This window comes from Vombatus ursinus, unplaced genomic scaffold (genome assembly GCF_900497805.2).
Source record: "Vombatus ursinus unplaced genomic scaffold, bare-nosed wombat genome assembly UNPS02014784.1, whole genome shotgun sequence".
In the NCBI taxonomy this organism is placed as follows: domain Eukaryota; kingdom Metazoa; phylum Chordata; class Mammalia; order Diprotodontia; family Vombatidae; genus Vombatus; species Vombatus ursinus.
In genome coordinates, this window is record NW_020954562.1 from 7,063,197 (window position 1) to 7,077,101 (window position 13,905).

Below are 13,905 nucleotides of genomic sequence, written 5' to 3' on the forward strand. Positions count from 1 at the left end.
TCCAGCCTGAGCCCTCAGAGTCATAATTAAGGAAGAGATCATTGTAGAGAATCAGGCCACCTCCCTCAGTATCACCAGTACCTACTGCTGGGCAATTGCTCCCAGGACAGCTAAGCCCAGGAACCTGGGAGTGGCCCATGACCACTGTTACTGGTCCCAGCCATCATCTGGGAAGCAAACCCTCTTGGAGCTGTGGACTGGCAAATGCTTCTGTGAGGGCTGTGGCTACAGCTACTGAAAACCCAGAAGAGAAAGCTTTTGACGCCAAAATCCTTGCCCCTGTCAAATGGTTCAATATCAGAAACTGACAGGATTTTATCAGTGGAGATGACATGCCACTGCTTTGCCTCCGCACCCCAAGAAATATGGGATCTTTCCATCTGCCATGCAGCTGAAACCTTCTATATTGGCTCTCTTCCTTATTGGAATGTGAGTACCCTGAGAACAGGGACTGTCATACTTTTCTGTGTGTATCCCCAGTGCTTTGGACACAATAAGTGCTTAATAAATGTCATTCATTCATTCATTCATTCATTCGTTGTGTTTCCAGCCTTATCAAAGAATACTCACCTTCACTACCCTATTTTATAACCAAACTCAATATTCACTGTCTCACAAACATACCTTAAAAAAACCCCTCTTTGCCTTCGATCATACTGCTCCCTATGCTTGGAATGCTCTTCTCTTCCCCTGTATGGCTACTGAATTTCTACCCTTCCTTTAAAGCCCAAGCCAAATGTTACCCCTTCTATGATGATTTCCTTCCCCTCCAAGTCAATAAAGACCTTCTCTCTTCTCCCATCCTTCCCCCACTCCCTGGACCTCACATGACATTTTGCTTATAGCTATATAATATACTTCTTATATCTTCGAGTAACCTCATCTTAAAAGTTCAGTTTTCTTTGGGTTATAAATTACTTTGGTTATAATCAGAATGGCAAGTAACCTATAGGGCAAGAGGAATATGCCCAATGGTTATACGTAGGTTGAACCATGTCATTAGTGATGAGTGGTACATGAGAACTGGCATGGAAGTCAGGCATCTTGGTCCCAGAAAGCAGAGCTGTGAACAGTGGATGAAGTTCAAGAGCTGGATGTAAGGAAAAACTTCCTAACATTTACTGTTTTCTTCAGACACAACAGTGGAGTCCTGGAGACAGTGGGGTTGTAGGCATGGGTTAGACTAGATGATCTCAAAAGCCCCTTTCTACTTGGAGAGTCTGATTCTCTGACATCTATAACCAGAAAAGGAGGTGAGCCAGTTAGGGAGTGAGGAAATATAACAATTGGAAGTCCTGGGTGCTTCAAGGGAAACACTAGGATATTATAAAAGATTGGGAGATAATTTCTGGCCTGAGAAGATAGGGTGATGCTCTTGGAGATGGGAAGATCTGGGTTCAAATCCTACCTCAGAAACTTACTAGCTATGGGACTTTAGCTCATTTAACCTTTCAGAGTTCCAGACAGCTTTCTTAAGACTAAAAGCTGCAGAGTAGGGTGCTGAACTACATTGAGAGAGGGAGTTTCCTTACTGCTAGTTCTTTACACCAATGAAACCACAGGTCCCTACCAGGAAAAAATGCATTTATGACATGTAGGATGTGAGGGACCAACTTGAAAGGGAGATGACATTCCTTGGGGGGTTTGGCAGACATTATGATGAATAGATTTTTGTAATTTGGGCATACAAAGCATTTTGAGCGGCCTCTTTCCAGTGCAGTGCAAACAGTAAGCTATATATAAGGACTGAGTCAGAGTTTACTGAATAGGGCCCTTGGTAGCTAATTCCCCACTTCTCCAACAAATCAAAGGTATTGTTCTAGGCTCACATGAATATACAGTGGCCATTACCTTAAATTTAAAACTCGTGGCGTCTAGTACACACACACACACACACACACACACACACACACACACAGAGTACAGATATGAAGGCTGTATTGTATCCCTGCAGTCTGCAGAGACTTTGTGTGGTTTTGCCTCAGTAAAATATATTTGCAGTTGGAAGCTAAAGGGATTACTTTTGAATAGTCATCACAGAGGTTGATTATACCCGTATATCATTTAGCCGGACCCTGCAGGCTATAATTCCATTAGTGAGGCTGAGCTCTGCTATTGTCAAAAAGTTGATCACCTAGTGCTAAAAGGCTGGACTTTCCACCAACCTTATCAAAATGATTCAGAGGGCGATTATTAACAAAAGTAAAACACAAATTATGTTCTATGAAATTGATTAGGGGGCAAATACACTTTTACTACACCTAGGAAATGTTCAAATGCTGAGAGTAACTATGTGCATCATGCTGCTGTTATTAATGGGGAGATTAGGTTTTAGTTTGGTAGTTGAGATTTTATTTAGAGCAGTAGATTCTGCTTTAGGAGAATAATACCTCTCCCTGCCAAGAGCTGAAGAGTCTCCGAAACTCCTCTCTGAAGTTGGTTTTCCTCGGTATAATTCAATCACATTACACTATCTCTTTGGAAGGTGGCACCATATATCAATGATGGTAAATCAGTCCTCTGAGAACAGCCTAATTAGAGAGTGGCTTTACAAGGCAGCTATGCTGTGGAAAACAACAGCAACTCTCCAAAACAAAACAAAAAAAGTCCAAAAAAGAAACCCCAAACCCCAAGCTTTATTTTGAGGAAAACCTGTCAGTGGGGCTTGATAATCAGAAAATCACTTCCCAGGGTTGAATAAATATTTAACTTGGTTTACTCTTCAGATATCAGCCAGTTTCACTGGCTTAATCACAATAATGGAGGAACATAAGGAATGAGTTTAGATGTATTTTTTGTAGATCTCCAAAATATACTGTCAAGTTAATATACTATTAATTTAAAGCATGACCAACATGACCCTTGCTCTATGGGCTTATGAGTACTGGGTTCGATTTTGATGGCTTCTTTTCAAAATCTCTTTGGCTCACGCCTCTGTTCAGGATTTCTCTTGGGAATGTCATTATTTGGCTAATGTCTCTCTAAGGGCCCTTAGCTCCCACACAAGCACTCAGGCTAACAAACCATCAAATACAGGATGAGTTTTTTTAACTCGGCAGAAAATGCAACGGTCTTATATCCTAGCCCATAAACAGTCAAGATGACTCCTCTTCCTACTTTGGTGGTCCTTTACTTCTATCTCCCCAAGGACCTATATAGTTGTTTCAACAAACATTACTTTTAATACTTACTATATACTATGTACTATGCGAGCTGCTGGGACACCATGAACATACAAAGAAAAAAAAAGTTGCTCAAAAAGTTTACGTTCTATTGGACCCTGCTTTATCAATCATCCTTTCTCTCCTAAATCTGCTGGCTTTTTTTCCCTCTCAGTTCTCATTTTATTTGACCTATCTGAAGCTGTTGACACCACCGTCTTTCTCTTATTCCTCGGCATCTATGAACCTGCTATTTTGCTCTTCTTCTCTCTGCTTGCTTTATCTCAGTCTCTTTTCCACTAAGCATGGGCTCTCCCACTCAGGGCAGAACAAAGGCCATGCCAAAATGGTAATAAGGACCCAGGATGAGGTTACTTCCCACCTTATCAAAGAATTCATACTCTGTCAAGGAATCAGGAGGAGAAAAAGAAGAGATTATCCTGTTCCTCTTGGGTCATGTATGCCTAGGCTATGACGGATAAGCTTGAATCTTGCCCTGATTTATTTGGGAGGTAACTATCATAAATAAATTATTGGATCAAAGTATGCCTTTAGATAAAGAGATATTTTGAGATGTGACTGACTGAGTTGGAAATGTTATCAGATTTTTTTATTTTTAAAAGAAGGGTCTTGTCTTTTGTATACAAAATGAGGATAGTGAATACCTAGCAATTAGGAATGCACTTTTGGACTAGTTTTTCTAGGAGTGGTGATGGATTAATGATGATCCTTTCTTTTTCTGTGACTGGCTAGGGACTGGGTTCAGTCCTTTCTCTCTTTTTATACAAATTATTTTAATTTTTATTTAGAACTTAACACCAAATAGAATAGACATTTGCATGTACATCATAGTAGAACAGAAAAAGATTGCACATGAAACTGCAGATCTCTATTATATATAGTTTGTTTTTCTTTTAAAGTATATAATAAGGACAACTTAATAGCTTTCAAAGTGGTCCTTCTTGTCTGGCCTTTCTTCTGCTCTTTTCTCTCCATTGGGAAAAAAACACCTCTTTGATTTTCTTTTCTTCTGGTTACTATTTCATGATCTCCCCTTGCCAACCCATCCTCATTAAAAAACAAAAAGAAAAAAAGAAAAAAAGAAATAGCCCTTCATTTTAACACATACATACTTAAGCAAAAAAAAAAAAAAGTCTGCATTAGCTCTGTCTGAAAATGTCTCATTCTGCATCTCAAGCAGACTTCTCTGTCAGGAGGTGTGTAGTTGACTTTGTCATCAGTCCTCTGGAATCATGATTAGTCATTGCATTAAGGAGAGTTTTTAGATCTTTCAAAGTTGTTTGTCTTTAAAATGTTGTTGTTTTATAAATTGTTTTCTGGTTCTTCTCACTTCCCTCAGCCTCAGTTCATACAAGTCTTTCTGGATTTATCTGAAATCATCCCTTTGTGATTTCTCATTGCATGACAATATTTCATTGCATTCATATACCATGATTTGTTTAGTTATTCCTCAACTGGTTAATATCCCCTTAATTTCTAATTCTTTACCAACACAAAAGCTGCTATAAATATTTTTGTATATATGGGCCATTTTCCTTTTTTGGGGGGTACAGGTCCAGTAGTATACCACTAGGTCAAAGGCTATGCACAGTTTTCTGACTTTGGGGGCAGAGTTTCAAATGGTTTTGCCAAATTTCACTCTTATCAAGCCACCAAACAGAGCCAAACTTTTAATCTGAATTCACTAGCATTGCATTCAATTCCAATGAGTCAACTCATAAGAAGGCTTCTGTTTTCTGCTTGCTTCTCTCTTTTGATAGCTCACCAGATAAATAATTAGGCATCATTATCCATTATCCATCATTACCAGGGCAGCTAGGTGGCACGGTGGATAAAGTGCCAAGCCTGGAGTCAGGAAGATTCATCTTCCTGAGTTCAAAATTGGCCTCATACTTACTAGTTGTGTGACCCTGGATAAGTCACTTAACCCTGTTTGCCTCAGTTTCCTCATCTGTTAAATGAGCTAGAAAAGGAAATGGCAAACCACTCCAGTATCTTTGCCAAGATTCACAAAGAGTTGGACACAACTAAAAATGACTGACCAACAACACGTTATTATCTAGCCCTGTGGAAGCTGGCTCGTAAAATCACCTGGTCTTGGATCTTCTTAATGGTAATTCCAAGGTGGCACAGCAGATCTCACCCCATCTGTAGGTGTTTAGAATAGCTGTACATCTGGGTAACTGCACGTGAACCACACTGTCCAAGGATGTGCTGCCCTTCCTGACACAGTTCCTTTGCTTTGGCAGTGAGACTCTTTTATCCAAAGATTTGCAAGGGAGTAGGAATAACTGACAGCTTTGGCAGTTGGTAGGCACAGGCTGATCTGTGACCTGACTATTTTCAGGCAGATTTTCATGTCCTAGGTTTTACTGACTCTGAGATGCTTCAGAGTCTCATATCTGATCACACATACACGTAGCCCATAGCAGTTCATGTCTCAAAGACTTCTGTCCATGTTTTCGGCCTCTTAAGCTGAAAGTTTCCCAGGGAGCCAGAAGCACATTCTAAGACAAAATTGCAGGTATTTACTACCTTAAGCACCTATGATATAAAACAGGTCAAATGGAGCGAGACCTCTAGATTCCTTTGGTGCTGAGAACAGCTCTGAGAGATGATGCCATAAACTCTAAAATGATTGGTCTTATTGTCACTTTGGAACTTGGGATCTTAAAGAATTTTTCAGTGCATCTTGATTTTTCTTATAGCTACCATATGGGGCTGAAAGCTTTCTTTTAAAAAATCATTAATTAAAAATTTTTTATTAATCGATTTTATTTTATTTTCAGTTCCAAATTCTCTCCCTTCTTTCATCCCATCCCCCACCCATAGAGAGGACAAGAAATAGAAAATCCATTACAAATATGAAGTCATGCAAAACAAATTTCCCTATTAGCCACAAAAGTTTTCTTAAGATCTATATAATTGGAGTGTAGAGATCTTGATGTTGCCCCTTTCACTTCTCCAGAATCTCTTCCACTGCCAGTTCATAGGATCATAGATTTTGAAGAGCAAGTGTACTTAGTGATGATTGAGTCCAAATCTCATCCCCTGAATTGCCACCTAATATCACCCTATAAATCTTGGATCATGTGATTGTCACACTGCAGCTTCTGGTTAGTTATGGTCCTTTCCCCCTCACTATCTGCATGTTTAGACAGGTAGATGCAATAATCCAAATGGAAAATAGTTAACTTTTTATGTTGGCCATTTCGCTTTACTTTGTTACCCTTTCCTTTTTGGTTGGTTTGACTGAAAAGAAAAAAGGTTTAGAAATGAGTACATCTTTAGGACTTGATTCCAATTAGCATCTCAAAAACACTCAAGACATTTGAAAAAGAAGTAATCTTTTCTAAATGAGGACAGGTATGATCATGTCAAGAAGAATACTCACTTCTACTCAAGAAATATCAGTGGTTGCCTACTGTTTTTAGGATAAAATAAAAACACTTCTTTATGTCATTCAAAGCCCTTTGCAATCTGGTTCCAATTTGTTTTTGCTAGACCAAAGTTCTTAACCTGAGGTCTGTGGATAGATTTCAGGGAGGGGGCGGAGTGGGGGGATATCTGTGAACTTGGATGGGAAAAAAATCATCTTTATTCTCATTAACCTCTAACTGAAAGCTAGCATTTCCTTTCATTGTAAATTAAAAGCATTCATTGTGAGAAGCAATCCATAAGTTTCCCTACATGGTCAAAGAGTTCCATCATACAAAGAAGGTTAAGAATCCCTGCTCTGGATGGATTTCCCATTGTTCCAGCCAGACTGTCCTACTTCTTCACCATATATGACCTTCCTTCTATTTAGTGCCTTTGAGTCTTTTTGCAGCTGTCCTCCATGGTGCCTTTCCTGATACCCTCCCCATTGTTAATGCTCTCTGTCCATGCCTTCCACCTAAATTAGTCTGTATTTACTTTTCCCTGGTAGTATATAACCTTGAAAACAAGATCTCAGTTGTATCTCAGTTGTCTAGTAAAACTGTCTAGTTCAATCTAGTATAGCTGTCTAGCCCAGCACATGATAGGTGCTTAATAAGTGTTTGTTAAATCAAGTCTCAATAGATGGGAAAAAATAATAATAGTTAGCATTCATATAACACTTTAAGATTTGCGAAGCACTTTACAACTATTGTCCCATTTTATCCTCACAACAACTCTGGGAATTGGTGCTATTATTATCTCCATTTTGCAGATGAGGAAACTGAGGCAGAGAGAGGTCAATTGACTTGCCCATGGTCACATAGCTAGTAAATGACTGAGGCTGGATCTAAACTTAGGCCTTCCTGACTCCAGATGCACTGTGCCACCTAGATGCCTAGAGGGAAACATTCCCATCCAGACTTGTCATTCTCATCATCTACTATCTTGAACCCTTGAGGATGAGTTTATGATGTCAAATCATTTTCATTTATTAAACTGGCTGAAGTGCAAGAAATAAAAACCTAGAGCGCAAAGATAGGAAGATCCATTTGAGATATTTTCAGTGACCTTAAAAAAAGAAGAAGCTGTAGAAGATATTGGGAAATGCCATTAAGGCACATCTTTTTTTATGTCTCATCTACTTGAGGGGAGGAGGATTTGGAGATAGGACAAGGGGTAAACATTTCGTATTCATCTCTAATGTTTACTGAACTTCTTAGAAATACTGTACTAATTATTATCTGTTTAGGAGTTTCTTCATGGGTTGCAAATTGAAAATCACCCAAGAGGTAGTGAGGAAATTCACAGTGGGCACATGCAGGCTATAACATAATACAAATAGGGTATTACAGAGAAGAATGGTAAAAGATGACATTGAAGAAAAGTATGAGAAAAAAATGGACTGGTCACATAGTTAGTGTGAGGGATAATGATGTCAGGCAGTCCACATTTTCTACTGACATCCTTATGAAGCCAAGAAAAAGTGAGGAGGGTCCCCCGCATGTGAGTGGATGGACCCCAGATGATGAACTTAGGATAAGTCATAGGTAAAAGTGGCATAGGATGGGCAGATCTGATGGGTTGTAATCTGTAATGAGATGATGGATTGCTTGGATTTATTTGAGCAGAGTAGTTGAGTTATCCAGTGTCCCTTGAGTCCTTCAGATAAAAGGTGCTATAGAAATGTAAGACTACTACTTTTCTCAGTCCCAAATGAAGCAAGCTATGCAAACATACTTTCTGCCAAGGGCCTAAGTGCTCATTTATTTGTGGTAACGGTTTAAAGTAAAGTGAGACAATGCGAGTAGTGGAATAGGAGAAGAAGCATTTTATTTGGGGTCAGGAATATATAGGTTTCAGTCTTGCTTCTGAAACTAGCTGTGTGATTATGGGAAAGTCATTTCACCTCTGATTCTCAGGCACTTGTAAGACTTATCTGCTAAGGTATAGACATAATTATTGTAATACTAACAGCACTTGAAGGACTGTCCTTATAACAGCCCTAGGTGATAGGCAAAATAGGAATTATCATCTCGGTTTAACAGATGGGGAAACTGAGACTTAGAGAGTGACTAAGTGACTTGCCCAAGATCACAGTTAATTAGTGGTAGAGCACGGACTCTGGCCCAGGTCTCCTGACTCCCCCTTCAGTATCCTTGGTTCCCAGGGGAGGTACTTTTCCCTTCATTTAATTTTTCATAGAAATAAATCTCATAAAGATAATAAGAGGAAAGAGTGATGAATTTGGTTTCAGAGCCTTGACTTTGCCATACTACCAGTGTAACCTTGGGTCAGTTACTTAACCTCCCTAAGTCTCAGTTTTCTCATCTGTAAAGTGAGGTTGTCCAAGATGACTTCTAAAGTCCTTTCAAGCTCCAAACATAAGATGATGAAAAGGAGGAAAACAGGACCTACGCAATGAACGCCTTTGGAGCCAGTCTCTACCAGGGTGACGTGTGTATTGGTTCATTTCCACTGACTGCCTTAAAAAAGGGCCTACCAGCATGCTTGGTAACGGGATCAGTCAGTGCCTGTCTTCAGTGCAGTTGAGACACCAGGATAATTCCATATGCACAAAGAAAGCAAGGTGAGGAACACAGGAGCCTGCTAGGCAATGGTGTCACATTAACAAGCGTAGTGGTGCTGATTCACCCGAGTTTTAATCTGTGGGGAGCTGCTTGCTGCTGGCCTATTTAATTCTTAATCTCTGGTTCATTATTTAATTTTTGGTGGCTTTAGAGACCTGTTTCTAACGCAGCAGTTAAAAAAATAAGCTTCCCCCCAACCTCTGTACTTGGGGACCCCACTTCCCCCATGACCACTAACTTGATACATAAACTGGAGAACAGCTGAGCTTTGGCCTGGGAGGAAGCTGAATTCAGGGTTTCCATTATGTCCTTCTGCTGCCTTCATTTCGTTATATTTTTGACTCGACCCCTAATGGATTCAGCTTCATAAAGTCAGAAAAAGAGGGAAAGAAAGCAATTTATTCATGTTTTCAACGGAGCTCACTGCAGACATGAAATTTCTCTAAAAATGCAAATCATTTGGTAGCACACAAGTGAAACTGACCAGCTAAAGCTTTTGGAGGAAAGCTCTTTCCCAGGGCTAATGTTTTTATACCCAGTGATTGAATAAATCGATCCACTTATTACAACACCTCCTCAGTTGTTGTTGTGTGTGTATGTGTGTGTTTTCCCTTGGAAGAATGTTTCCAAGGTACTAAAGAACTGGCTATTCTTTATCACCAAGAAAATTGATTATGCTTGTTAATTTGGCTTTTTATCCTAGATATATCAAAACAAATGCCATAAATATGTGTAGGAGAAATCAATAGAGATCTGTTCAAAATCAGATTGATCAAAAAAAGGATTTAGGAAGCATCCAGGATGTAAAATCCTAATGTCCAAACTAAGCCCTTACTTATGTAATATGCCGTTAGACAAGCTCTATATAAACCTGAGAGAAACTATTTCTGAAGAACAGAAATGGTGTGGTTGGGTTTCATTAAAAAAAATTCCCAGAAGGCCAACCTATCCAAGGTATTTAATGCGGACATTCGTTTTAAAAAGATTTCTTGTCTTATGTCCAGCCATTCTTGTTAATTCATGGGACCCTCATCTCACAGATGTGCTTTTTTATGTTACATAAAGCAAAAATTACACTTAACAAGTGTGAGCTTGGTCATAAAAAATAAATAAAACTGTACTCTTAAAAGCCAGGATACCATGAAGAAAGGCTATCTGTCATTCTTCTCCAGGAAGGTGAGGACAATGAGAAATAAAAACCACACACGCAGAGATTCCTGAAATCTTAGACCTGCCCTGGGCCATTACTGCCCGTGCTTTGTAGAGCTCTATCAGCAACCTAGGTGCTCAAGGGGAAATGTCATTTCACTTTTTCTCTCTTTCCTTTTATTTTTGGTGACTAAATGTACTTTTATCCATCATTGACCTCACTTCATACACTAATAATTGAAGTTTTGGAGATAGTTATCTTAAGGTACACACAGGCACATACACACATGCATGCTGTCCTTAGAATATTAATATCTGACCCAATGTCAGGAGAAAGTAAGCTTTAAGCTGTTTTACTCGTAATAGTGGTATAGTGGTAAAAGATCTCTTCTGGTTTCCTTCCCACCTAAAATCCTACCTTCTATAGGAAGCCTTCCCCATCTCCTCTTATTCCCAGTGACTTTCCACTGTTAATCATTTCTTGTTTATTCCTGTATATAGATTGCTTTGTATATATTTGCTTGCATGTTGTCTCCTCCATTAGATTGTAAGCTCCTTGAGGGCAGGAACTGTCTTTTACCTCTTTATGTATCCCCAGCACTGAGTATAGTAGGTGCTTCATAAATGATTATTAATTGGTTTATTGATCTTTATATTGTGATCCTGCCACTCAGCTATGCAAGGTAACTAGCAGCGCACCTAGACTCGTATCTAGCCATAGTTAGGGGTGAAGATTGAGGATTTGCTCAAAGTGAATTGATTTTTGGCTTACATGGATTGTCTTTAACCTGCAGCCCAGATCAACTTCATTACCTAGCTCTTGGTTAAGGGACATTTTCCCCTCCCCCATACACACACACACACACACACACACACACGCAAGCACACACACATATATTATATATACTACATATACACATATATACACACATGTATGTATGTATATATGTGTGTATATATAGTATATGTCCAAATATACTATATATAGTATATACACATAATTTATATATACACACATATGATATATATATGTATGTGTATGTGTCCACGTATACATGGTGTGTGTTTATTTGGGTCCTTACTTAGTGGCTTCTCTAGGAGTCACTAATGACAACTGTGGAGAGACAGATACCCAAATGTGTTGCAGTTGTACATACTCTCACCCAAGTGGCCCAAGAGGAGAGGCCATAATGGAGCCTCTCAATGCTTATATGGCTCCAGAAGATAGAGTCACATACCCACTCTCCTGGATGGAGCTGGGGTGGGGGTAGGTGGTGTTCCTGGAGAATGGTAAGTTTCTAGAGTGTTCTGGGACCAAACCTTCTAAACAGAAGGGAAAGAGACTGTCTGGACAGGTTCTTTAAGAGAAGATGATCAATCAAGCATGTGGCTCTGGAGCTGGAGGACTTTGTCATGATGTGGAGAAAGAAAAGGCTTTGTCATGGTATGGAAAAACTGCTAGTGTGGATTCTGCCCTGGGCTACAGCTGTGAGTCACTGAGTTGGTGCAGATCCAATGATCAGAGGTGGTTTTCTAGTAACTCATGGCTCCTTTCCTTTTGGGAGGGAGTTCCAGCCCTTAGGGTAGCACTATAAAGATGGAAGTCTATATTGATCACAAGTGGGAAAGGCGAGGTTCATTGGAAAAGGGATGACAATTGCATCCATTGTTTATAGGTTACTGGTGAGCCTTTTATGGAATTCTGAATTTTTTTGTGGGGTGAAATATGGTAGTAGAAAGGGGAAATAGAGAAAGGGTATTCAAGGATACTCTTATATTAGGGGATAGGGACTGTACCTGTGATTTCTTTGGAATAAGAAAATTTCAAGTGAGGAAACTCTCTGCACCAAAGAAGGCCTGTACCTTCTTTGCAATTTACGGTGTTAGAGGGATGCCTAGAGCAGTGAGAGGCTAAGTGATTTGTCTAGGGTCACACAGCAAATATGTATCAAAGGTGACATTTGAACCTAGGTCCTCCCGGCTTTGAAGTCTCCCTCTTTTGTTAAGCCCTTAATAATTTTTTTCCTAACTATCAGGATATCAGAAAAGACATACTTCTTCTCAAGTTGAGAGCTATGGGTAAAGAAAAATCAATTTTCATGGTGCATACTATTTAAGTAAGTTAAACTTGAGAAAATTGTGATATTGACTAATCTTAGAAAGGCCCTAATATGTCAACGTTCTCAGGCACTCACCTTTTCCTGGCCTAGAACACTGGATATAAAACTAACATCCTGTACATTATGTATGGTGTGCTGGTCTTGGAATCACAGGCCTTTAGCTCATATCCTGAATTTACCATTCACATCATGTGGGAGCTAAGAGAAGTCGCTTCACTCTCCAAGGGCTCTTTAGAAGGGTAGAGATTGGAACACAAACAGATAAAGCATTTGTCAAATTCTTGCAAAGGGCCAGGCACTGTGCTAAGCACTGGTGATACAGATACAAACAAGCAAGGCAGTTCCTGACCTCAAAAAGCATACATTCTACTGAGAGATGACGGCATGTAAAAGAGAGAAGGAGAGGGAAAGAGAGAAGAGATGGGAAGAGGGGAATGGTCTACAGATGGCTGCAAAGTACAGTAGAGGCTTGGATTCAGGCAAGATTAGGTGGAAGCTCACCAATCAGGACTCAGGGTATTTCCTGGGAGTGGAGTACAGGGTTCTAGTGGGGCAGAAGTGGAGAGGATGGTCCTTGTGGAAAAGCATGCAATGGAGACAGCCAGAAAGACCTTTAAGGTCAGAAATTTGCTGGAGCCAGATCTTATCAGCTGGCTAGGACCTATTATTAAATTTTCAGTGTCAACATTTTTCACGTAAAAAATTGGCAAATGTTACAAATCAAGGCTTGGTGTTTTTGTTTTGCTATCTAGACTTAAGAAGATAATGGAGAAAATGTTAACAATGCAGCTTAAACTCACGTGTGCATTTTTTCCCCAGAAGAGCTGATTGTTAAATATTTACCAACACACTCCCTAAGTTCCATTAGAATTCTAGGTCTATGACCCCATAATCCTATGATTTATTTTCAGTACGGATAAAATAAATAAGATAAATCCGGTCCATGGATAAAGAAGGCACTTTAATGCCAAGAGATCCCATACTCCATAATCTATCGAAGGACGTTCTGGCTCTAAGACTCACTTGATTTCAACTCTGCCCTTGAATCGATTGCTTTTTAGTTCCTTTCCCTCTTGCTGACCTGTTTCCTTGTTTTAAATCTTGTCATAAAATTCTTCTTTTCTCTTTGGCACTTGTTATCTTGCTTGGTGTTGAGTGATACTTTTCATTAAGATGCTATACAAACAACATATTTTGAATGGTGTTAAAGAGAATCTAGTACTTTATGCATATCAATGATGGCTCTCTGAGGCCACCTTTACTGAACTATAAAATATAAACTAGGCCTAGTAAAGGGCTCAGAACTCGCAGGAAGGAAAATGAGTGCAGTGTCTTTATGTAGAGAGCATTATTAAAGAGGGAGATGTTCACCAAGGTCTCTTTGAAGGGGTAAGAAAGAGCAGTTAATCAGAATTCTCAGATTGTTATCTGGATAGCTGATTCTTT

At 39.5% G+C, this 13,905-nt stretch overlaps 1 protein-coding gene across 1 annotated transcript in view; it reads right to left on the reverse strand.

Moving 5' to 3' along the window:
* Window positions 1-13,905, reverse strand: part of TTC29 (tetratricopeptide repeat domain 29) — a 200,583-nt gene that overhangs the window by 2,617 nt on the left and 184,061 nt on the right. The window lies entirely within an intron of this gene.